We start from the raw sequence: 27,455 nt of genomic DNA, 5'->3' as shown, positions 1-27,455 counted from the left end.
AAATCTATCCCAATAGCCCCTAATCCCTCACTATTTTCTTCTCTCCTAACAGTCCCTGTTTCACTGTTTTCCCCTTGGTGGCAGAGGTTAGGCACATTACTAAAGAACAGCCCAACACAGTTTTCATACATCAACAATCAGTTTTCTCCAAGGCATTTTGTACAACAGTTATGGCATCCGAGCATTCATCTGATTATGAAGTGGAGACCCAAAGTGACTCACCCATGGAGGAACATGCACCCCAGAGGCCTCATAGAGGTGGCAGACATATCAGAGAAGAACCAATCACCCTCACTGAATTACAAGCCTGCCCTCTAGCCATCTCCTGTTTTCAGCATCAGTCATGTTATGAGTTTTGTGAGAAGGTGGCTAATGTTCAATTTCATCATGAGTTGGCTCATCTATTTGTGCTGCATTTACATGGAGATCAGGCTACCTTAGCTGGTGTCACTTTCACACTAACACCAGAAACCATTTCATTGGCAACCGGCATACCCAACATTGGAGAACCATGGAACAAGAGGAAGAAGATTGACCGGCAGCATTATGAGCCATATATTAAAACTGGTTTCTTGAGGCAGCTCAAGAGAGTGTTTCCGTTCAGATATCTTAAAGATGAATATGCTCCACTAATGAAATTAATCATGAAGTATTTCAGCTATGAGGGACGGTTCTCTCGTTTATATGCTTATCACATAAGGTTGCTCATGCATTTCACTCGGGTACGGATGATGAACATTCCTTATTTCATATGCCGGAACATAGAGAGGATGACCACCCTTGTGTAGCACAAGACCCCTCAGCAGCAACTTAACAGTGTTTATCATTTTGCTCTCATCAAGATTGTGGTGGTTCATCAGCTTGGATTACAAGGCATCACTTGGGATGATTTCATCTCCCGTGACTTCTTCAGAGCTTCACAGGGGCCTTCAGAGGCTGGGCATGAGATAGGTGGACCTTCTCATCAGCATGAAGGCCATGACCCACACGCTGCTACTATACCGGTTTTCATTAATTATCAGAAGGGTACCAGGCAGTTGTTTGTGGTAGTTAAGCGAGTGTTATCTCCACCAGGTGTGGAAGGGGCCTCACTTCCGACATCAGCACCACAGGTACAGGACAAAGGCAAGAGGCCAATGCAAGATGTAGGGCCTTCAGGTGAACAAGAGACTGACTTCATTCTCATTCAAGATGACGATACAGACATGGGCTCGCAAAGTGCCAACCTTAAAGATATCATCCAGGAGCAGCAAACAGAGATCAAAGCCTTGTCCCTTGACTTGGAGAGGGCTAAGTGGAATATAAAATACTTGGAGAAAAGGAATAAATAGCTTGAATATCAGCAGGCGATTATGGAATTACAAAACATCAGGGAGAATCGTCAAGCTACCCAAAGGAGGAGGACTGAATTCACTTCATTGGAGCAAGAGATTAATGATGATCGGGAGTCTTGGCTCGAAAGAGTCAACATCCACTTAGAGGGATTACTAGACAAGGTTGACAAGGACAAAGCATTGCTGAGACACATGGCTTTCCACTACATGGCATGGAACAAGGTTTGCAAGGCATGAATAAGGAATCTAAAGGCAAAATTAAAGAAGGCAATAAGGAAGAAAAAGAGGCAAAAGGAGCATGATCATCTTCAAATATTGGCCGAAGCCTCTTTAGCCTAGCATGACACTTGATAGAGAAGGTCCAGCCCAAATTTCAAGAAATTTGGAGCAATTTTTGGCATTTTGAAATTTTTTGCACTAAAAAATAGGTTTTGCCTCCCTATGCGCCGCGCCACATGGCACTCGATTTTTCTAGAGGGCTCCAAATCCAAAAAAAATTGCATTTCTAGATTTTTCATGATAAATTGTGGTTTCTGGTGCATGGCCAATAAATTTGGACAGGTTTTGAGGCCTCAAGAGGCCAAAAACACTTAAAAAATGACCTCATTGCCCCTATTTTGACACACAGGAAGCAATGTTGGGAGAACTGACTTTTGGAGGGGCAAATGGAGACCAAATTGAAAAATTCCACTTGCGTTGGAAAGTATACAGGCAGAAATTCCCAACAAGCATACTTGGGCTCAATTTGGACTTCGAGAAGTGCCTCAAAATCAGCTTCAAAGTGGTGTGACGCATAGAGAATCAGGCGTGGCGCATAGAGGATTTTTGCCTATTTTTCACTATTCAGCTCAGAAATTCGCCCAGTTTTGACCAGTTTTTCTTTTTGATGTTCCACTTGACCTTTCATTATGTAATTTGATAACCATGATGTAATATTGGCACATTTTTACTTTTTCTAGAGGATTCATTCACTAAAAAGTGAAAATTAAATGAATGAATCAATTTCCTAGCATATATGGGCAAGTTGTTTGATTACCTAGATTTCAGTTCCTTGTTTAGAATTGGTTCAAACAGCTCCTAGAATGATGAGATTGACCCCTATAGGCATGGGAAGGAGTTAGGCTTGTCTATATCATGTAATTTCTCAGTCATTTTCAGGGTTGGACACTAGGGATTGCTTGGGCACTCCTTTGTACATTTGCTTTTTGCATTTTTGGCAAAGGAAAGACTAGGTTTTGCAACACTTGTTGGGATCCATGTGGCTCTGTGTTTTGATGGTGTTTTTCTATAAGGAATTGTAAGTTCACTGATGTGTATCTGTATCATTTTCACCTTCTTTTTTCTTCTGAAATTAAACAAATGAGTGATTGAGGTAGAATTCATTGGACTGTTGTGCTTTGCCTTGAAATTTTGTTTAATTCTAAATGTTTTCATCTATTTGAGGAGGACTCTTGAGACATTTTTTCCCTCCTTAGCCCCTCACTGGTCTGATCCATCTGTTCATTCAATTCAAAGCATCAAAATGATTGCCTTCCTTGCCCCAATGATAACTCTGCAAAAACTAGGTCTCATCCCCGGACCCAAAATTTGCCTGTCCCTTTTTTCCAACAAAACCCTTAAAAACTCAAATCAAATCCTTGCACTTCATACCTAGCCTAATATCAGTTGTTAAATCAGTCATCTCAAGCCCCATCGATTATCTTTCGCTGAGATTGACCTAGAGAGAGCTCTCTCCTGTCCTCGTAGGGCTAGCTACGAGGCTGAGCGTGGTTTGACGTGGACCTAGAACCTTGTCTTTTCAGCTTGAGGCAAATCTAGGCACTAACAGTAACAATTTCTTGCCTTGGGCTCTCCTTTTCCCAAAACTTTTGGGGGTCTTCAGAGCAGCTTTTGAGTAATATGTCATATGTAGAAATTTGATCTGGAGACCATTGGGGATCAACAACTGCTTTCTGTTTTATTTTTAGAGCTTCTTTGGCTTCATAGATCTGCAGTACTTCTTGCCAATTCTTTGAGTCATTATTTGGTTTTCTGGAACTAGTTTTCTTCTGACTTTCTTATCGGACTTCGAAATCTACAAATTTCAATCTTGGAACAGAAATTGCTTGCTTATTAAAATTGAAGATAACTTTATCTTCAATAATTGTCACTAGCAAGACTGAGTTTATAAACGACATACCCAAAAATAGACTGGTTGATGGGTCATAATGTTGTATAGCAGATATCTTTACAATCTTCCCTCCTAATTTTAAAGAAATATTATCTACATAGTGAGTAAGATTAACTGTACCTCCAACAGTTTCTGAAATTAGGATATTTTGGAGCGATTTCCAAAATCCTTTGAACAAAGGAGGCCTTGCAAGATTGTTTGATCCACTAGTATCAATCAATGCATCAAGTTCTACCCAACTGTTCTTTACCTGCACGGTGACTGGTATATGCAAAAGATTATTTGTTTTTACTATTTTCTTTAAAAAACTCTACTCGGCTTCTGGATCAAATTCAGGTACTGGAATAGAGGATGTTTGTCCAATCATTTTTTCATATGGACAAAAGGAATTTAGTTGTGGTAGAATTGGCATTGCTTTTTTTCCTTTGTCTTTCTCTGCCTTTGGAGACCAACATAAAGATTCTGTGTCACTGGTTATAGAGTTATCTGTTTCAGTCTCAACTTCTTCACTATAGTGAAGCTCTTCTTTGTCATCTGAAAACTCATCATTAGAACAATCAAAACATATGTTCATTTTTTGGACATAATTTGTCATTTTTTCGTCCTCTGTTAAAGAAGCATCAGACAACATATATACATCTGATGGTTCTTCTTCTGAATTTACAACAGACCAATCATCACAAAATTCTTCAATATCTACACAGGCTTTTAATTTACCAGATGTGCTTTTTGGACATGCATGAGCATAATGTCCTTCTTGTTTACATATAAAACAACTATTGTTTTTGGTTCTCGACTGTTTCCTCTTCTTCAGAAATCTGAAAATTTTAAAAGGTCTTCTTGGATTTGCAATTTTTTTGGTTTTAAATTTTCCATATCTTTTATTTTTCTTCTTTTTCTTGAATGGTGTCCTTGGCAAAGCAACAAGGCAAACATTAGCACTGGGAGTGATATCATGTGCTTGTTTTTTCCAATAGAGATATTTAACCTTCTCATGACACCGAAATAAGAGATTCACCCAGTAAATCTGATCAATAGTTTTATTTTGAAATTCAATATCTTTAGAGATCAGATCTCTTAGATTTCTTGGAAATTTTGATAAAAAATAATTTTTTTGAACTGAATCATTTGAAAGATTTGCTTTGTAAATTTTGGCCATAAAATCTTGACCAAAAGATTCAAGATATTTTAAATCTTTCAGCTCCATTCTAGCAAGATCTGTAATAATTTGCTTTTTCTCATCAATTGGCTCAGGGACAAACTATGTTTTCAGTAGTACTTCTAAAGTAGATAGTCCTACTGCAACAACTGCTTGTCGTTATGACTCGGGTGGTCTGATCCACTAGTCATAAACTATTCCCGCCATCCTTTTTTCTGCTAGAACAAATATGGATATATTATCGAGCTTTGTAGTTACTTGCATCTGATATAAATCTCCAATCCATATTCTAATTGATTCAGCTGGGTTGGTGGATTTGTCCAAATCTAAAATATAACCACTAGAATTAGAAGAAAATAGATCTTCTTCTATTCTAGGATATTTTTGGACTTCTTTTACAAAATTTTCTTTTTGGATTGACGACATAATGAAAGATGGGAACTTAGAAGCTGCATTTTCAAGAGTTACAATTTCTGCTTTTGTTTTTCTAGGTTTTTTTGGAACATAATCTATTTTCATTGGCCTGAAAGATGTTTCAGAGCTGCTAGCTTCTGTTTCTTCTTGGTCCCCGAACTTTGGAGTCGACATATCTATAATGAATTTTGAACTCTGAGATGCTTTTGATTTTCTTCTTCGTTCTTTCTTCTACATCCTAGCTTCTTTCTCAGCTCTTTCTTCTTGTTGTTCATCATGCAAAAGCTTGAGATTGGCTAAAATGAGTTCATTCTGTGCACCTAGATCATCTATGGTGTCTTCAGCATAAGAACACCATGTAGTAATATAATTACCAATTTGATACAATTGATCTAGATCATTTGTATTTGAGGAATTGTGTTCAATCAAAGGGGCACAATCAGCTCGTGTTGGAGGTTGCTTTGATGATGATGATGTGGTGCAGAATTTCATCTTTGGAGGCCATTTTCCTCCTTTCAAAAAGCCGCGATTAGCGAATTGCCATTCCTTAACTGGGGCTATTTGAGAATTAAAAATTCTAAACATTTTATTTACAGCAATAAAAGGCTTGAATTTAGGTATATACAATTCATTGGAAGATAGTACAAGCTGACTGGAAGAGCTAGCTATTTGGGATGAGGACTTTGTAGGATTAGAGGCTGGTAATGCATACTTTCTTGGATGAATGATAGGGCACTGGACAGAAGGCTTTTCTTGAAGAATTCTAATTTTACCATCTTGCAGCGAGGCTCTTCTTGTTAAACTTCATGTTTTCCTTTCATCAGCTAATGACTTGTATTGAAAATACCAGTCATTTGGTAAACCTATAGAATCATGTCATACTCCTTCGACTTGTGCATTATTCAAACCAACTGACACACAATCTCTAAGTACTGGCTGTTTTAGTTTTGGATGAACTGTGTTGGACAATTGAAAGGATGTTTGAATCATTGTAGATAAGGATTCACTATTGTCAACCATTTTCAATCCTTGAACTCTTACCATCAGTTTCCAACAATCTTTCAGATGAGGATCTGTAAGACTAATAGAGTAGTCTAGAAAGATAGTTCCATATTGACAACCAGTAGATAGGTTACCAAAAATAGTACCTATCCTAGCAACATCATATCTTTGGTGTTGAGTATCAAAAACTTCAAAAATGCAAGGAGTATTTAAGCCATGCCTAAACAAAGGGGCCAAACCTATCCTAATACCTCCAAAATGTAAATAGGAATATTTTTTGTCTTTTGCATATTGTCTAAATTTTTTGATTTCTTCACTGGTAAACAAGGAAAGAGAGACTATTTGAATATAAGGACCAGAAATTTTGATCTTTACTTCTACTTCTTTTAAAAGCATATTTTTCTGAAAGATATTAGAGAGAGGGGTTTTATAGACATCAGTTGCATGGAGAGTTGGAGGATTCCAACTTTCGGGATTTTCTACTGTCTCCAATTCCCTTTTGGGATCGATATCCTTTTCAAAATATCTAGAATCGACTTCAGTAACAATTCGACGTTCAAGAGTAGAAAAGGATCTAATTAAATTGCCCATTATTTTGCTGCTGAAAAAGAAACTCTTGCGATTTTCAACGGCATCCAAAAATTTGAGTCATATCTTACACCTAGAAAATTTTTGATTAGAACTGACTCAATGAATTTTAAATATTTCTTCTCAGAAAAATTGTCAAGAAAAATGGCAAGAGGAAGATTATTGGCATGGCAAATTTGGTTTCAGCAATATGATTTTGATGTAGAATGGATTCCTGGAAATTCCAATTATCTTGCAGATGCTCTTACCAGGGATATGAACAAAGCTCACAGAATCAGTCGCAGCAAAAAAGAATTCACAGGTAGTATATTTGATTTTCCAGAACAAGAAGATAATTTTGACACATTTGTAAAAAGATTTAAAATTCAGGAAAAACATGTTGAAGATCTTTGTTTAGAAATCAAAAAGATAGTTGGTCTCATATTAAGAAGAAACCAATGGATTCAGAAATGCCAAGCTTCGGAATCAAAAAATATTGGTACTGTTCTTGGGTTAGATCCTGAATTGGTCAAGGTATACTCTCTACCAAATCTAAAGGTCAAGATTTATTTTAGAACTCTTGATGACTTATGGTCAATACAATATACACAATCCATGATCTGGTTTTACAGATTTTAAACTACTATCAGATGATCAGTAGTATTGACTTTGCTCTAGAAATCTTCACCAATGTTATAGACATATTTGGGCACTGCAACCCCAATCACATATGTCCATAAACCAAGGGCTCCTAAACCCCTAAAAGTTTTGTTTCATACCCTAAAGGAACAAGGTCAGCTGATTACATCATCTCCCAGAAGTTCTCTATGAAAAACTACTCATAACTGGTCAAAACAGGACCATACAGACTACTCTATGCATAGGGTGTGATGCATCTAACCTATTACACACAGGGGGGTGTGATGCATGCTGGAAAGCCCTTCTGTAGGGTGTGATGAGCGAGAGCAAACAAATGGCAGAAGGAGTTTTCAAGGTGGAAACCCAGAGAATCTTATAGAAACTGCTCATATGACACTTGCCTCTCTGAATTTTCCCAAGGATGAGTAAGAGATCTGAAATCTCCAAGTGGAACTAAGAACTATCAATGAAATGACACTAATCAAAATCCCAGAAGCTGACTCACTCACCTATAAACATCTATATATGGATCCCTCATCCAAGAGATCCAGAGGCTGGAATTTTGTAATTTGCAAGGAAGTGTTGTTGGTTTCTCTTTGAAGACATTGTTGGGTGATATTGCTTTGTATGAGGTGAAGAGGGCTTTCATGATGGGAGGATGATGCTAGATCAGACAACCTGGTTGTAATCCTCTCTTCTACTACTTCTATCAATAAAGCTATTTGAGTTTTCCTCCATATGCTTGTATATCTCTCAATCTTGTTGATGTATGTATTTATATGGTTAATGTACATCTGATCCTACATTGTTTATGGTTATAGATCTCTATGCTTTGATGATATTTTGCTGCCTTGAATCTACAGGTGTTCTTTGAAGCAAGACAAGCGAGAAAGGAGTGGCGAAAGCTTCATCAAAGGAGAGAGGAAACAAGCAAGGAGACTAGCGAAAGACTGAGGTTGGTGCTCTTTGCTTCTCTCTCATCTATCTCTCATAAAGGAAAATACAAGTAACTTTAGTTTGTTTGTTTCTAAGATAGCTACCCATCTTAGTGGGACTAGCAGCTCTGAATCGACACTAGTTTTCCCGATAATAACCAATGCCAAAATGATGGATCTTGTTGATGTTAATATTAAAGAAGAAGTTTGAAAATTCTTAGCATCCTTAAGAATCCCAGATTTATTTGAAGAAATAGAAGCATCATATTTACAGAGAATGGATGTAGAATATATGCATTTAGATACTTTTCTCCAGTATGAAATATTTGAACCATTTGTAGATTGGGAAATTAAAGAGGGATTCTACAGAAAGAAACAGGTTGAAAGAAAATCCCAATGTGTAGAAAGAACTTTGCAGTATATCAAAATATTTTCCACACCATGGGATTTTCAAAGTCCATAGATGAGAAATGCTATTGATCCAAATCCCTTTTCACAAGTCTTTGAGAACCATTTCTCAGAAAGTTCATATTTGGCTGAAAATAAAGAAGAAGTAAAACAAGTCATTGAATGGCTAAAAGAATTCCCTAAAAGCAAATTGGTTGAAAAAATCCATGTCATCAAAAAATTGAAAGAATTACAAGGAAAACATTAGGTTTTAAAGTTTTCATTCAATCAGAAAGTATTGATCACAATAGGAGTAATTTCAGGAAACTGGACTTCAGATACTGTATGTTTAATCAGTCTATTGTTATCAACCAGGGTATGCACTTCATTTAATTTTAACTTGGATGGCAAGAAAATAGGGAATAAGTGACCATTGTAAGATTTGGGTACAACACATGATAGAAACAACAACCAATATGTTTCAGATATTCAAATGGGAACTATTGGATGGAATAGAGCTATCAGTACAATAGATGTTAGCCTTCTCAATAGCTCTTAAAGATTCCTTCTTGGACATAGAGATAAATCCTACTGCCTACATCAACAGATGGAGAAAAAGAGATGACCCATTCAAGTTACCTTATCAAATTCATCATGCCTTCAGAGATAGAATAAAGTTGGAAGTCGGACAGTCCTCTAAAGCAGCTATAGCATCTACAACACCAGAATCTTCAAAAGGAAAGGAAACTTTATTTTTAGATGTGTACTAAGATGCTCAACTATGAAGAAAAATATCTAAAGATACTTGAGGAAGCATATCAAAAAAAGAATCAATCATCTGACAAATTAGATGATTATGATGAAGACCGCAGTCCCAAAGGACCATGGTGATAGTCCTTTGATTCCTTGTAAATAGTAGAAAGGCTCAATTATTGTACTAAGTGTGCTTTTGCATTATTGTACTAGAATATTGAGTAGACACCGTCAGACTATGGAATGCTAACAGGACCCTCAATTATTTCACTTTGTGTCATGTCTAGATAAAAGTAGATTCTTTAGGAAGCCTATAAAACAAGAGATCTACAAAAGAGAAGCCCATATTGTTGTTGTTGGACTGAGTGCTTCTAAGCTCTGAGATTTCTTATTTTTCTCTTGTAATGCTCTGTAATTTCTTTATTTGAGTTACTAAAAGCTTCGTGCACCCTTTTACTTTAAGTTGAGTTGTTCGCTTGATATTTTCTTCTATGTAACAGTAACGCTGCAAGGGATGCATTCATAAAGCTGCTGAGAGAAGTGCCCAAGGAAGAGGCTGAGTTGCAATAGATGCGCGCAGTAAATACTTGAAGATACCACCTCGAGGAGCTACTTTGATGACCAGTAAGAGGTTCTTTATCTTTTATAATACTCAATTTGTTCATTTTTTGGGATTCATGATGTGCGAGATGCGATAGTTACATCACGTCGTATTTATAAATGGCTTACTTTGATAAAAACTTCGCGATGAGGGTTTTGTTATGACTCTGATTGCATCGCACTTTTCCAAATGGATGTTCACGGGTTCTAAAGAATCCCGATTTGTAATGAGCGGTCCTAAATACTCAAAAAGCATCTTTTATATGACTTTTATTGAAAATGTAATTTACTTAAAAGTTTCTTTTATTTATATTCTAAAGGGGACCCATTTCTTATTTAGCATTTTAAAACTTTCAATTATAAAAAGTGAAATGGGAGGTTGTTGTATAGCACAACAATTGGCGATTCACTGGGAGAACCAATTATCTCTGAAAAATAATGAAATTTCTAAAACTTTCTTAAGTAGAATCAATTGAGGAAAAAAAACAACTGTCTAAGAATTGATTAGATAAAAATTTTACTCTGAATAAACAAAATATCAATTTTTCAATTTCTTTTACAAACCCTTATGATGAAATAAAAACATTTTGTTTTTTTCAAGCTTTGATTGGTTGTTAAAGATAAAGTAGGGGGCTCTTCCAACTTAGCTTTTAAATTTACTCTTTTGTCACAGGTATTGCCTCTGCTGCCAGCAAAAATCTATAGTCTCGACAGGGTTACCTTTTAACCATCAATCATTCATTGTCCCATCCATCTAAGAGTATAACTTTTGAAAGATAAATAAAAAAAGATATATCTACACGTATTTTCATTTTTTACTTTTTTATTTTTTTGGATAAAAGCCATTATAGTGGTTTGGGAGCCAGAAGATGACAACGCCACTGGTTGTAATTGAAATGAACAAGCTGGCTTGTAATGAGACCCCTTGTCTTATAATTATAAGCCATTACCCTGTTTTGGTATGCAATATTGGTAATGTCAGTTTAATTAGTTCCCTATGATCATGGTAAGCAGGCTCGTCATGAGACCTCTTATCTTTTAAATTAGATATATTTTAGAATTACACTCTGAAAAATCATAAACCTAGTGGATGGGGTGAATGACTTACTCCTTAAGAGTTTATGGATGACAATTCTAGAGTTGTGGATGCTTAGCTAGAAAAATTCTTTACCCTTTTGTAAATAACCTTTCTCAACTGATAAAACTTAAAATGATTTACTGTATTTTCAAGGTTTGAAAGATTTCACAAATTTAAAGAGAATATCAGAGTTTCACGTTTTATCTAATTTCCAAAACTATAATCATTTCCTTGAAAGTTTCTACTCTTTGAAAGAAAGTATTCACAATATTCTTTCAAAGAGATTTTCAATAGTGAAAAGCCAATGGTAGAATATTTACAACATTATTTCATAAAAGAAACTAGCTTGCATAAAGAATATGTACTGGTAAGAAGGGGTTACCTCTTTTTCGTTATGTCCCCATTTGAAGATTGAATTTTTCTTAATCATGGATTGCAATGGAAAAACTATATGAGAAAAATCAGGAACAAATCTCTTCACAAAATTTATCTGTCCCAAAAATGATTGCATAGATTTCTTATTATGTGGAAAAGGGATATCAGAAATCTCTTTTATCCTATCTAGATCAATGTATATGCCATCTTTGGATACAATGAACCCTAAGAGTTTACCTTCATTAAGAGCAAAGAATGATTTCTTTGAATTTAAAGAAATCCCATATCTTTTGCAACGTTCAAAGTTCTGTTTTAAATCATGCAGATGATTGCTCCTTTTCTTAGAATAGACAATTATGTCATCTAAGTAAACAATGATTGTCCTATTGATCAAACCTTTGAAGGCTATATCCATGGCTCTTTGAAAAGTAGCTCCAGTATTTATTAAACCAAAAGGCATTTTCTGATAAGCATAGGTTCCCCATTTAGTCCTGAATGTAGTCTTTAATCTATCATCTGGATGTACCAGTATCTAATTGTATCCTGAAAAACCATCAAGAAAAGACATTAACTATGTGCCAACTACTGATTGAAGTATCTACTCCATTGTTGGTAATGGGAAATTATCCTTCTGACATGCTTTGTTGAGATTTCTAAAATCTATGCAAATCCTAATATCACCATTCTTTTTTCTTACTGGTACTAAGTTTGAGACCCATTTAGAATGTCTGATAGGAAATATTATTTTGGCTTTAAGGAGTTTATTCAACTCTGCTTTAATTTGACTTTCAAGATTTGGGTGAATTTTCCTTAGCTTCTGTTGTATAGGTTTCTCATCAGAAATCATTGGAATTGTGTGTTGAATGATGGAAGTATCATAAGTTTTCAGATCTTCGTAATTCCAAGCGAAAACATTTTTGTATTTCTTTAATAATCTGATGAAAGCAAATCTTTCATCTAATGAAATTCCAAGTCCTAGATTGACATTTTGTGGTTTGGCCTCTTTGCTGAGATTTACTAATTCAAACGTTAAAGTAGAACTTTGAAGTTTTGGATTAGTGACCCTTTTGAATCTATCTTTAATATCATAAAGATCTTCTAGCTTGACCACAAATTTAGGAATAGTATTTTCATTGAGTCTTTGTTTTAATTGAAGATCATGATCGCTTTCATTGATAATCTAATCATCATACGATCCTTCAAAAGTCAAGAAATTTAAGATATCCTCATCACGATTAAATACACGCCAATTGGTGACTGTCTAGGATAGATGGCCAAAAAATTAATTCAATAGAAAATCTATCTGGACTATAATCCTCGGATGGAAGGAGCTTAGAAGCAACATTAGCCAAAATATCGGCTGCTGCATTCTGTGATCTAGGAATAGGAAAAATGTCAAATGCCAGAAAATAAGTTATGAGATCTTAAATAAGTGATTGATAATGTTTGAGATGTCCTGAAAGACAATGGATAGTATTTCTCACTTGTTTAATGACAATTTCCGAATCACCAAATACTTTCAGATATTAGATATTCAGGCCTATTGCTTTATAGAGCCCTTGAATCAATGCTTCATATTCTGCAGTGTTATTAGTACACTCAAATTCTAGCCTACATGATAACATCATTTTTTCTCTTACTAGACTAACTAAAATACATCCTGCTCCTGCACCGTCATTAGATTTTGATCCATCAAAATACAAAGACCAAAATAAAGGCTTATTTACAGGCTTATTTACAAGTTCATCTGCAACATTAACACACTTTGAGGTATCAATATGGGAGAAATTTTCGATCTGTGACATGACACTATTAACAGGAAAAGGGGATTGCTGAGCATTAAAATTCCCAAAAAATGATTCAGCCGAATAGTTTCCAAGAATGTTATTATTGAAGGCTACAGGTTGATTTTCTTCTTCAAACTCAGTTACTGTATGAGTCAAATGTTTTTCGCGATCTATTCTGATTTGATTTGGTTTCCCATTATAGGGAAGCCACATGTGAGACCAATCAGTCAAAATATAACTGTGAAGTTTTTCGGACCAGTCTTTGCTAAGGATCAAACCATAAAACTCAGGGATGTCAACAATTAATATATCAATTCTTTGGACAACCCTGGGATCAGCTGATAATCTGATAGTAACTGAATTTATTTTTCCTAAGACTTTTACTTTAGTTCGATCTAATTGAACAATATGAACTGCAGACTTCTGGGGATCAATATTTAACTTAGAGCAAACCGAGGTTGGAATTATATTTGATGAAGCCATTGAATCTATCAAATAGTTGTGCAAATTTCTATTATAGATCTCATAAGTCAAGAGAAAAGGAGAAGTATGAGAATTTGACCTATCCCTAATTAAAACAGCATCAGTAGCATCTACCTTATCACATGGTGGCTTACCTGATCCTCTAGAAGCCTTGGATAATACACCAGTTGGAAGAGGAGAAGAAGGTACTGCATTTAATTCTTTAAGCAACAACTTTTGCTGATGTTTGAGCTTGCTAAATTCATGTAAAGAATGTTTTCTCGAGTCTTCTTCATGTCTTCCACAATTTTATAATCCATGGAATCTGAAACTACTAGCGTTTTAGAAGATGGGGGAGGATCTGAGGATGATGGTTGATTGTGGGGAGACACAACTGGAGTTTTCTTTGTGGGAGCTTTGTCTTTAGTAATAGGAGTTGTTTTTCTTCTTAGAATTTGCTTGATTAGGCTCTGCTATAATTTTTCTCCTGGTATTTACTGGGAGAGCTTCCTGTTCACTTTCATTTTCAGAGTTGGGTAAGATAAAGTCCCACATTCCATGACATTCAACTGTTTCATCTTCTTCCATTTCTTTAGATGATAAAACATTATCTTCATCTTCATCATCATCCAGATCATATTCTGTATTAGATATAGCATTAGGTGGTTTGGGATAAGTTGGCTGATTTCTTTTAAAGTTCCTAAATAGTCTTTTCGTAGAATTTTCTGCTACATGCTTCTTTATTTCAACCATTTCATTAGACATAGTTTTAAGAACTTTTTGTAAACCTTCCATGTCATATGGATCCTTGACTACTTTCTTCTTTGAATCATCTCTAATGGTAACTTTTTGGATTTCTTTTCTTCTAGAGCAATTTTGTTTTCGAGAGCAAGGATACATTTTTCAACATCGATTGCTTCCTTCATATTTTCTGCTAATGTTGGTTTAGCAGCCCTATCAATGAAAATGGCTATGTTTAAAGGCAAGGCAAAAATATACCATTCATTCCGGACTTCTTCACTAGGCTTGGATGTCGTAGGAATTTTATTCAACAGCTTATTGAAGCGTGAGTTGAAGTCTTTGATGGGTTCCTTTGATTTGGCTTTCAGATTGGAGAGATCATTAATTAGAGTTGTTGTAGACCTATCGTCTCCAAACTTAGTTAGAAATTTCTCCTGGAAAGCATCCAAACTATTGATAGACCCTGGTGGTAATGAAAAGTACCATGATCCTGCTGCTCCTTGTAGAGTGTATGGAAATAGTCTAACTACAACATCTTCTTCCGTTACTCCATTCAAGTTGATTGATAACATGAAATTGTTTATATGTTCTTCTGCTAATAGGCCAATGTCAGGATTAAATTTTGGTAACCATTTCTCAAGATGTGTTAGTAATTGGCTCAAAGGTGTAGGCATTTTGACAGCTCCTGGGTTGGTCCATGGCCTTGGTTGAGGTTGATTATGTGCCATCGTTGAGCTAACAGTAGAAGAGGGTGAAGAAGCAGTTGAAAGCGATTGGGTAGAGGATGTTGAAGTTTCTGTTCCTGTTTGGACTATGATCTGAAGTTGGGAAATGGATGGATGACCTTGCAATGGTATGGATGGAATAGATGATGATGAGGACAAAGTCTCACTGTTAGATTCTGATGGTGTCTTCCTAGCCCTTTTTCGACTTGGTAGAGGGAATTCAACTGGTGGGATACCAAGTTTTTCACTCTTTGCCCTAGTAAGCGGTTGCGATGGGATATATTGCGAAGTCACACTGCCTTGGGATAACTCAGAATCTTCTTGGGATATTGAAAACCCTTGTAGTTTATGAATCAAAGACTGTACTTTAGGGGGTTCAGGAGAAGAATTGTCTGGTGTGTTTAGGATTTCAGCAGTGGGTGTTGTATTATTCTTTTCAACTTCTCGCTTAGGAATAAGAGATTTAGAATGCAAAGGAGAAGTTGGAGGAGATGGTGAGGGAGTTTTACTCTTAGAATGGCTCGTGGATTTAGATTTACTCGCCATTCATAGTTAGGCCCTCCTTCTAGCACCAAAAATGTTGATGCCTCTAAAATCGTAACACCAACATTGGGGATAACCACCCGATCCAGACCTTAGTACAACTCCTTTTCCGTTTGGAATGGTGGCTCCGACTGGATGTTATGGGACTAGTTTCCCAATAATGTATGGTTTGATGAATGAGTGTTTTAAATGTATAAAAAATGTGATAGGTGATTTAATGTATAACTCTAAAAATATACACATATATCTATATAACCCGGGTAATCTTATAACAATGCAATTTTTGATAATTCCTAGTAGACAAATAATCATATAGATGGTTTACTTATCCATAGAAAGATGCATTTAAATAATGATTACTTTGTTTAAGAAATTAAAAAAAGTAATTATAAAAACATATCGCATGACATACTGGTATTTATTGCTGACATATATCTCTAATATAACAATTCTAAATCATTCAGAAGTGACTCAATATAGAATTGCTTGAAGCATGTTAATACATCAACAATAGAAAATTAAATGAAATGCTAATTACATAAAGAACAAGACAAAAAGAACAGTGATAGAAATACCGCATGCATTTGAGTCTTGATATGTAAGTAACATTCTGATTCCACCTTTTTATTCCAGAAACTTCCAGGAGATACAAAAATGCAGGTCTTGAAAAAGTTCTTTCACAAAAATATGAAACCTTGATCCACTGCTTATAAAAAATAAATTAAGAAGTGCAGAAGTGCAACTTCTCAAGTCTAGTTTTTGTACAAATCGAGGACCCCTTCTCCAATAACATGAAAGGGGTTTATATAAGAATTAAAACAAACTATTTACAAAAATTGTTGAGAGTTGTTGGAATTGCCAACATTAAAATCTAGGATTTGAATTGCAAAAATAGTAATGAGATTGCATCTGAAAAGATTTATCGTATCTATTTCTTCTCCTGTATTCACAACTAACAAATTGAAAGCATGTTTTGAATTTCTGGATGGTGACTCATCCTGGAGTGTAGTTGTCCCATGTACGTGGCGTCTGAAAGCTCGGGGATCATGTGATCAACAAAATCAACAAGGCATTTGATGGTCATCTGTTGGCTGTGCGGCTTGACCGAAAAGGACCAGTACGCATCCCAGTTAAGGCTTTGTATTTTGTTGAGTTGTTCATATTTGGTGGCCAAATCTTGCTTCCATTGATTTTCCAATAGTTTCGCCTTTGGAAGATTACCTGGGGAACAATAAGAAATTAAATTGGCTCCATATAAACGATCATTTATCATTTCAATCACATTATTCATTATAGACCTAGCCCTGGAGGTAGCCTTTCTGCCTTTATCAATTGTGTTTCCCACTCTGAAAACAATATTTCTTTATGTGACTCTCAAATTTTCAGTAGGTTAGCAGCTCTTCCTTCTACTATGCTTTGCCACGAGAGGTAATTTGTGACCTTATCATCTGCATCCTCAAATTCTAATCTGGTATTAACTTCTTGATCGATCAGTGATGCAGTTATGATGCATAATGGGTCAATAAGAGTTATTTTATGGAAAAGTAGATTGAGTTGTTGAGATAAGGCTTTATTCGCTTCTAGGGCTTCCTTCTTAAATTCCTCAACCTTGGGATAATCTTTGAACTATTCTATAGAGAGTTGTAGCTATGTGATTTGCTCCTCTTTAGTCTTAATTTCTTATTGATATGACAATTGAAGTTGTTTGAGCTCTTGAGACAACTGTTGTTGTTTTTGGATGGCATGCTGGTTGATCTTCTGTTTCTCAAGGTTTAATTATACTTCAAGCTGCTCATTCTTTTGTTTTTCTTCTGCCAGTTGTTCCTCAAACTGATTAATCTTCTATTGTTCTACTGTTGCATATTCCTCAAGCTGATTAATACTTTGATCCTTTTCCTTGAAAAATTGGTTAACCTCATTTTCCTTATCAATTGTGGCGGCTGTGTATGCCCCTAAAAATTGAGATAACTTAGTCAAATCCTCAGAAGGATTGACCTCTGAATCCTTTCATAAAACATTCATAAATTCAGATTGAGGAGATGTGGATGATGTCTGGTCTATTTTCCTCTTTTTCCTTTGTCTTTTGACTACAACCCTGTGTTTTGGACCGTAAAATACATCTAAGGGTGGTATTTCCTCAATATTCAATGTAATTTCTCATGAAGGTTTTCATGGATTATTTCAATCTCTTTATGAGCTATGTCTTTATTGGGTGTTACTTCAATCACACTATCAAGAATGGTGGGCTGTTGTGTTGTGAGCGATGCTGATGTGATAATGTTTTGGGGTCACTCTGGCTTTTGATCTGCTAATCATATTGCTCCCATTCTTTTATCAAGATGGGGTCAATATGAACATCTGTGCTAAGGGGTTCACTGGTATTTTCACCTGTTTCCCCTTCCCCGAAAATCTCTTCAATAGCCTGCTCGCCGCTATGCTCTACTTGCTGGACAATAGGGGTAGTATTTAATAAATCCAGAAATACTGTTAGTAACCTTTGCGTCCTATATTCCATAAATTTTTCCATCTTCTCGACTCCCAATTTGAATCTTGCCAGATGACTTACTTGTGAGAACAACTCTGCTGAAGCGAATAAGTCATCAATTCATCCTTCTCATGTATAAATTTACTAACTTTCACCTGACTGGTGAAATTGAAAGCGACCTTGTTTGGATCGTATTATCTTTTAGGAATAATCACTAGACCCAAATCCTTTGTTTTCTCTGATTCTTTCTCAACACGTTTAAAATCATGCAATGTGTACGTGCCACAGTGGAGGGGAAATGGAGGCCATACTTTCTTCTTAGAACCTTTAAGGTTTCTAGACATCCCTTTTTCCAATTCTAGTAAGCTATTTCCCTAGCTAATAGCTTATCAGGAATGTAGAGTGGAAGGACATGAGGGTCTATAATATTTCCAAAATCCCTAATATAAGTGAACTTCTCCTCCCCGAACCAACTTCCGATTGAATTTAATTCAATGCTAGCCTCGTCAGATAGCTGAGTAGAAGGTTTACTAAAGATGGTTTGATGGACAAGTAAAATGAAACGATGGAAAATCCTGTATAATTGATTCTTGTAGTCAGACTTCCATAAATATTTATGATAAATATGAATGGGGGTTGGATCTTGAACAGTCCATTTCCAGCCTAGGATGGGAAAGTCAGAATTAAAACAAATTGTGTCCATTATGTAGGCGCTCATATAGAATGGGGGCACAATTATGGTGGAGACAAATATGTTCCTTCTATAATCTAGTATTTGACTGGCCATTTTATCTGATAGAATGGTTGCCCAATCCATAATAAAGGAGTTGATTGTTGCTTCTATTAATGGAACCATTTCTATAGAAAATATAGCAGAATCGGGGCTTCCAAAGAGCCTACATACCATAGCAGCAACATAACAATATGGAGATGCTAAGGAGTCCACAGAGTACATACCAGAGGATTCATGTTTATGCTTGTTTGGAAAATGTCTCCACTGTTTGATAGGGTTTGACTCTATGTCATTCTCCTTAGCAAAAGCTTCCAGGAATGATTTTTTGTAGTGTCGCTGGGGATCTGGAAAGTGGTACATTCTTTTGACATCTTCATGTTTGAATGTCCTGAACATCCTCCCATTAGCTGTGAAGAAATATCTGTCTGTTATATTAATACTTTCGATTACCCATCTCACTAGATCATTATATGGTAAAAATTTGGCTCGGGCTGTTATTTTATGGAGGAAAGAGCTGGCCAAATCACTGAGCGTGCTTTCTGTTCAATCAGTTCCATCAATTGTTGCTTCTTCTTTTATCTCCGTTGGATTTTCTGCTTCAAGTAAAGCATATATGCCTTCCCACGAGATTTTACCAAGGCCTTGACAGGTAGTATCTGCAATTAACACCAATTTTGCTGGTCCTTCTTCCACTGTAATGGGGGCCTTTGTCTTTCAGGATTTCTTAGACATCTTGACCAACTGTGTGATTCTGGATCAACACTGCAAAATGAGAAAGAGGAGCGTAATAGGTGAAAAACTTGAGAGGCGATAATACACAAATTACGGACTACAAGCAGTTATGTGCATTAGATGCGAAAGATATTTTATTGTACATAGATACCACGGATGAAATCCTTAAAGGACTTAACCATAACTGCTCCTTAATGTTTTACCGTAACTTCCAACGTGAAACATCAATGCTGAAACCATATGTCACATCGTAGGTTATGTAACGGTCCTTTTTAGAATAGTTTCATGACTCTGTGATTTACGATTAGCTATTTGTATTATTCTAATATTTATGTAACAATTTTGTATCGCAAATCGGGGGTTATCAGCGCCACACTCAAAATGTTTCTTTGCATTGTTGCGATTGCGATGAGTGTTGAGATGGCATGGGGAGACAATGGATTTCAAACTTTGCAAATCACTTTTTCCTTTACAATCGATTTATCCCTATACTGCATGTATTCATAGTATTTATTACTTCGCTTTTATCGAGAGCGCAATATGCGATAATTAAATCGCATCACAATTTTTCAATGAAGGATATTGTATTCTTCCCTATGAATCGATGATATGCGATTGCGATAGCCTTATCGCATCGCAAGGTTTCAATGAAATTCTATAAGTCATTTCTTGGGATTCATGATGTGCGAGAGGCAATGAGGGTTTTGTTATGACTCTAATCGCATTGCACTTTTCCAAATGGATGTTCACAAGTTCTGAAGAATCCTGATTTGCGATGAGCGGTCCTAAATACTCAAAAAGAAACTTTTGTATGACGTTTATTGAAAATGTATTTTACTTAAAAGTTTTATTGCTTTTATTTATATTCTAAAGGGGACCCATTTCTTATTTAGCATTTTAAACTTTCAATTATAAAAATTGAAATGGGGGGTTGTTGTATAGCACGATAGGACTACATTGTTAACTCAAGCTAGTGAAGAAGATATGACAATCAAAGAATCAAACAATAGTTCTGGAAGAGTTAGCCTCGCTTTACATGAGACAAGGTCCATACAGAGAGCTAGGTTCTATGATGTGTCACCAATGTTGTAGCAGCTACAACCACCCTCCAAAATTTTTCCTTTGCTTCATTTTGGAGCCTCCCTTCTAAACTAAAACATCTAATCTTACAATGACCCAGGTACTTGTGCTTTGATTGAGCTTCATCCTTTGCATTATGGATTTTGTTTTCTTACTTGGTTTATTGTCTAACCCACAAGCCAATCTCTTTACTTGGTTTTAACCCAGTTTTGAGCTTGCCTTAGAGAATTGCACAATCCTTAAGGGAAACCAACCTTGCTCTCGAGAATTGTGCGGTTCAAGATGACAGTGAGACTTTAGCTCCAAAATTGCCCAGAGCTAGTGGACATCCAACCTTTAGCTAGGAAATTTTACAGAACATGAGAGACAACCCAAAGCCACTTAGCCCAGAAATTGTGCAAGACCTCACTGTGCTCACAAACTGCGTAGTGCATGAACCAGAGAGTTTCCCAGTCCTTCCAAAAACTGTGGAATCTCTCTAGGAAATAGATGGCAGGTTCCCTCCCCCCACCCCATGGAAAAGAAAGAAAAATAAATGGCAAGAAGCATCCCTAGGAAATAGGGATATATTATTAGTTTCTCGAAGGTGGCACATTGCTATCTTTAGAAGTTTCTGCCAAGTGTCGCTTTTGTCCTTGTCATCAGGTATACGCATCATAAATTCCAATTGGCTCAATTCTATGCAATGGATGCCTCTAGATCTCATTTGTACATTTCATCATCAATATTTTGCATTCCTAAGGAGATCAAGGAACCTTCAAAGCATTGTCGTCACTTTTCTGTGTGAGTTTTTATTTTATTGTATTTTGTCGCTTTCTCTATTGCTTTTTTTTTGTTTAGCTTGTGAGAGTGTTGTTTCACTTGCTTCTTTGAATGACTGCTACTGTTTTGATTGGTTTTAGCTTGTAGAATTCTTGTTTCAAGTTATAGATTGTCTTTCCCAAGTGTTGCATGAGTTTTCCCATTTTTGCACTAACGGTCATTGTTGTGGCGACTCTCTTCACATGCTTCATTGTCCTTCAGTTTTATCAATTGCTGCACTTGTTTCATATTCACGCATCAACACTTAGTTAGATCTGCACCCATCATCACAACATCCTTCAGATCTGCTTGATTTTCACATTTCCCATGGGTAGATTTGGCTCCCCTTGCTTAGATCTCACATTTCAATGCATGCACTGTGCAATATGTGAGCTCAAGAACTCTACCTTGGCTTCTAGAATTGTGCAGAGCCTATCCTGGATTGGATCCAGTTGTTCACTACAAAGTTCCAGGAGCCAGTCTCCCAGCTTGGCCACTAAGACTGCACAATGCACAGTCTCTTCTAGGCCCTAGCCCAAACTGAAATACACATTGCACAATTCCAGTCATCAAGCTTCTGCACTGACTGTTGTGACTATGTAGTGCACAATTTCCATAGTCAGCCAATCACCCTTGTTAGAGAAAATTGCATAATCCCTCTCATCAGATGCCCTGGTTGCTTCTTGATCATGCTGTGAAGTTGGATTTGTAAGAGCTAATGTTTTCTTTCCATGAGTGCCCTTTCTGTCCCACAGGTACCACACTCGTGAAGCACATCTCTCCAATAGTAATTGTACCATGACACCAAAGAGAGCTGCTTTAAGAGAGACCACTGACAGAAGTATTGGGGAAGTAGTTGAGCAAGTGCCAGTTAACTTGCCAATATATGTGGACACTCAACTACTCATAGAAAAGGAGTCATACTAACATGGCAACAAGTCCAGGAGTAATAGCAGAAGGTAGCAATCCAGTACAAGAAAAGGGAAGTAGAGGACACAGACAATAGAGCAGAGGAAGAGAGAAAAGTAGAGATTGAATGTAGTAGAACTGAGATCGGAAGAAACATAACAACAACTGAAGGAAAGACGAGAGTTGAGAAGGAAAGAACAAGAAGATAAGCAGAAGTGGGAAGAAGAAAAAAGGCAAGGAGCAATGAGAGAGAAAACAACACCAATATAAGTTGATGAGCTGGAACAACCAACAGCTAAGGAAGAGAGTGAACATATGTAGGTTCCCTCATTGATGATAAACACAAGAACCAAGTTCGTCCAAAGATCGATAGGTACATGGAGCAGCTAAGGTGAGAGGCCACCAAGGATGAGTTGGAGTTGAGTGCACAAAACATACTATACATTGGTGGCTAGGTCAAGGTTAACACTATGTTTCACATGCTTCAAGAGGAGTTGGACATAGGTTCCAAGACCATATATCCAGAAGCTATGGAGGCAATATTCTGCTATCAGAAAGACACCATCAAGTAATATTGGGGACATCATCAGAAAATACCAAGCTTGGCATCCGTATGTGACCAAGAAGCATCAAGTGGAGGTTTCCGAGTTAGTCCTTCCCAAAACTTTAGAGTCATGGTGTTTTTTCTTGTTGGATTGTCTCTAGACTATTTTGTCTCACATGGGTACATGTGGAAAATGTGTATTATTTGTAAATATGTTGTAAGTTAAATTCCAAGTGTCATTAGTGGAATGTGAACAAACACTATGTAATGTAATGAGTTATTTGTAATTAAGTTGAAGAGTCATGAGGGTAGTCGAAGACTCACAAGGGGAATCTCAAGGGTCACCCCACCCTTTGTTATAAATAGAACCTCATAACTCATAGAACAGGATTTTGGGTGCCAAGCTTTTGGCTAGGCTTAGGCTTAGAGAAGGCTTGGGAGTATTGTGACAAGCCTTGGCTTCTCCCTAGCATAGACCAAGTATACTTCTTTGGAGGAGAAAGTGTTCTTGCCTATAATGTTCCACTATTGGGGATAGTGGCTTTCAATGGTGTATGTATGGATGGAACTTTCACTTATAATAATAATAACTTAGCCATCATGCTTTCATGCATATGTTGTTATTGTAGTTGGACTATTCCGGTTTCTTTAACAATGTATGATGTTTAAGTTACGCATTTTCTTATGAACTACTTTGTATGAAATTGTATGAATCTGGTTGAAGGCGTGTTGCGGATTAATTCGTCACTTTGTTTTGTGGACTATTCTGCATCACAGCTTATGATGTCATTCCACTCGTGTGTTCCTTTCTGGCTGCATCCTATTACAAGCTTCTAAGGGGCACACTTCCTTTTCCCCTCCGCGTGTTAGAACCCCCATGAATTTCACTTGACTCGTTGCAAGGTCACACACGTTATTCTAACAAAAGTCCATACTTATATTTATGCACTACTGTAGTCAAGGCACTGCATTACCATCCACTCCTAGGACTCCTACTCCAAACGGTCTGAGGTCTAGTTGGGACTTCTTACCAGGGAGATCCCCTTGAATGTTGGCAGGACCAGCACCGTCAATGGAAAGGTTGTAAATATATAAAGGAGTGGGGTAAGTTGGGATTTCTTATCTAATTACCAATCTAAGGTTTTAGATCCACCTTTGATGGGAGGATGGGATCAAAGGGTAAGGGATGGAAACTCCAAAGTAGGGTAGGATAAGATCCAAATGTTTTATCTGAGGTAAATGGTTTTAACAAATTTTGGAAGCTTATGGAAGATGAGGCCTTCCAAATTTCTCTCTTTTTGCCGAATTTCTAGTACCAACGCAGGTGCAAAGGGGAGAAAATTGTAGGTGATAAATGCAGTCCAAAGTGGAGCAACCTGTAGGTGAAAATTTTCCAGCAAGAGGCCAAGGTTCATTGGTCCTAAAAAAGGATAAGATGATGTAGTTTCAGGTAGAAAATTTTGGGAATTAAAGATACATTATTAGGGCTTTGTTCAAGATGATGACAAGGGGGAATAGGATGTTGATTGATCCCATTAAGAAGCCTATTGATCAGATGTGAAAAAATGGACTATAACAGAATGAACCTAAAAGTGCAAAGTTAGAAATGATGACTGAAGTGCCAAATCAAAAATGGAATACCCTATTTTCCCAATTTCCCCAACCATATTATTCAATACCTCTTTATTTTTTAAGAATATTGACGATGATAACATATGCTTGATCTATAAGTTCATCCTTTAGATGAATCCCTCTGAGTATATTTAATGAAACCAAAGAAGGAGTGGTTAGGCCTTGTCATCTCCGACAAGTCGATCACTATTTGATGCTTTAACAAGTCTAGTGAAGGTGAAACTTGACATCTTTTTCATGTTTAGAGAGTTTGAAAAAGAGGCAAAAAAGAAAACTCCAAATATCCTTTTTCATAGATAGTATCTCAAGTCCAAAAAGGTAGAAAATAATACTCAAGAGAACCTCTTAGCCATGTTAGAATAAGGTATTCCTTTTTCATAGATAGTCTATCTCAGTCTGAAAAAGGGTTAAACTTATACTGAGTAGATGTATTTTCATTTACTTTTACAAGTTTGAAAAGACAAGTGCTCGACGAACTTTTCATATTTTGGGTGTCTAAAAAGAGCTGAAAGAGGACTCCTAGAGGAAAAAGTGGTATAAACAGTAGCAATTGGTTCTGATCATGATGGAATTACTCAAAACATGCAAAGGTCAAGAGGTTGGCTAATAAGCCCACTCATCGCAGCGGTTCCTTAGGAAAGGGTAAAAATAACCTAGTGAAAGCATATAATCGACCAAGTAGATGGTGACGATGGAATGAGAAAACCAAGGTTCATTTGGCATAATAGGCTAATAAAATTAAAATCACGAGGGATAAAATGGGAATGATTTCATTTTTACAGAAGCTTGAAACATGGGAAACTATGCTTGAAATTGGCTTCATTTTTACACAATCTTGAAACATGGGAAACTATGCTTGAAAGTGGTTTCATATTTACACAAGCTTGAAATAGAGAAAAACTATGCTTGAAATAAGTTTGCATGGCCCCATCATAATGACTCAATTCAAGGCACATGCCCCCCAAGCTTGATTTCATTCACCTAAGTAGACTATTGGTTACTGGGTGGTGGAATGAAGGTTCATTTACGAGATAAAGTGAAATACTCAACTGGGAATTTACGAGATCTAATCAAAGATTCAAGTTGAAAGGGGATCTGTTTCATTTTTTAATGAACTTGACATAGGAAAAGAACTATGCTCATAGGAACCTATTTCATTTTTTAACGAGGTTGACATAGTAAAAGAACTATCCTCATAAGAGCTTGTTTCATTTTTTAATGAGCTTGACATAAGAAAAGGAACTCTGCTCTGGGAACTTTGTTTCGTTTTTTAAGGAGCTTGACACAAGAAAAATAACTCTACTTCGATCTCGATCATGGCCTCTGAAAGACCATGGCTTCAAAGAGGTTCTCATCAGATGAGAGAACAATTCTATAGGAGGGATATATATCAAGGGATCCAATGGAAATATCATGCCCCAATTCCCCCAGTACATGATGCATTACATCACCAACTAGATCATGAGTAAACACGGGCATGGAACGGGTTGCCACATAGTTAATTTGTGGGAGGTGAGATGTTGCTTACATATAAGGATCATTTAGGGATATTGGTTGATTGGGAGTCAAATTAGGACCAACCAATGAAAGTTGGTTGTAACACCCCTGGTGAAAATTCCATGTAAAAATATATAAATACCACGGATGATGGGACATGTATTCCAAGTTGAATGGTGGGTGGGACATCCTAGTGTGTGTTCATTTGGTTGTTTATGGCTAACGAAATTGGCAAAGGCAATGGCTAAGGCATTAAAGAGGCAAAAATGTATTTTGGCACATTTATTTATGAAAATAATCGAAATTAGGAGAGAAGGAAGGTGAAAGGTCACATGTTGCATGTGAGGAGGAAATTGAAGGAAAATACTGGAAAATGAAGAAAATAGAGGCATCATGAATAAAAAGGCTTATGAGGATCAGTGAGCAAGACTTGGCCAGTTCAGTTTTGGAGCTCTCTCATTATTATCTCTCTCTCTCATACTCTTGGACACTTAGAGTTTTCTTGGAGCACTTTGGAATAGGAGCAAGGAAAGAAAAGAAGGCAAGAGGAAGTAAGGATCAAGCAGGGAAAGGCAAGATCAAGCAGCTACAACACGCTTCATTACAGGTATCAACTTGCATGTGTATTTTCCTTGATATATTTGGCATGCATGGGATTGCATGTGTTTCTTTTCTACCATGGCATGGGTTTTGACAAGTGTGACAGTATTTTCAGCCTAGCCTTGCCATTTCCTGATAGCTTTGATGAGGCGGGTTCTCTCATGTGTTTCATGGGGGATGGCGAGATTGGATTCGAAGCTGAGTGGGGTGGATCTCCAAATTGACCAACACATGGTGGTAGTGGTCCTTGAATGAGACTGAGGATGCACAAAGCCACTGGCCTAGTAACCCTTGAACTAGACTGTGGGTTGCGGTAAAGCCATATTGTGTGCCTCAGTGGGCCTAGGAATCCTTGTCGGTGAATGGCAGGATATACGGTAAAGCCAAGACGTGGATTTTCTCTCCGTTGGGCCTAGTGATTCTGGGATGGAATGCATGGTAAACCTTGGAGAGTGTATCTCGATGTAGGGCCTAGTGATCCCTAGATCAGACTGTGAATGCACAGTAAATCCTGAGAGACTAGGATGCACTCAAATTCCTCACGGTGTAGGTGGAGAACTCCAGTGGAATCCACATTGATTGGTGTTTTGATGTGTTCTATGAGTCCCACATTCATTCTTGGAATATGGCATGGGGGTGACTAGCTGAAGAGAGACTTGGCTTAGCCAATCTATGGTTGGGTGGAACGTGATAGTCACATCATCGGTTGGTTCATTGCATTATTAATGAAAAATTCATTCCCTTGATTTTCATGTGCAAATGTACTAATAT

Source organism: Pinus tabuliformis, chromosome J (genome assembly GCF_031772625.1).
Source record: "Pinus tabuliformis cultivar Carrire ecotype Pingquan chromosome J, CPIR1, whole genome shotgun sequence".
In the NCBI taxonomy this organism is placed as follows: domain Eukaryota; kingdom Viridiplantae; phylum Streptophyta; class Pinopsida; order Pinales; family Pinaceae; genus Pinus; species Pinus tabuliformis.
The sequence above is the reverse complement of the archived record's forward strand: the minus strand, read 5'-3'. Positions refer to the sequence as shown.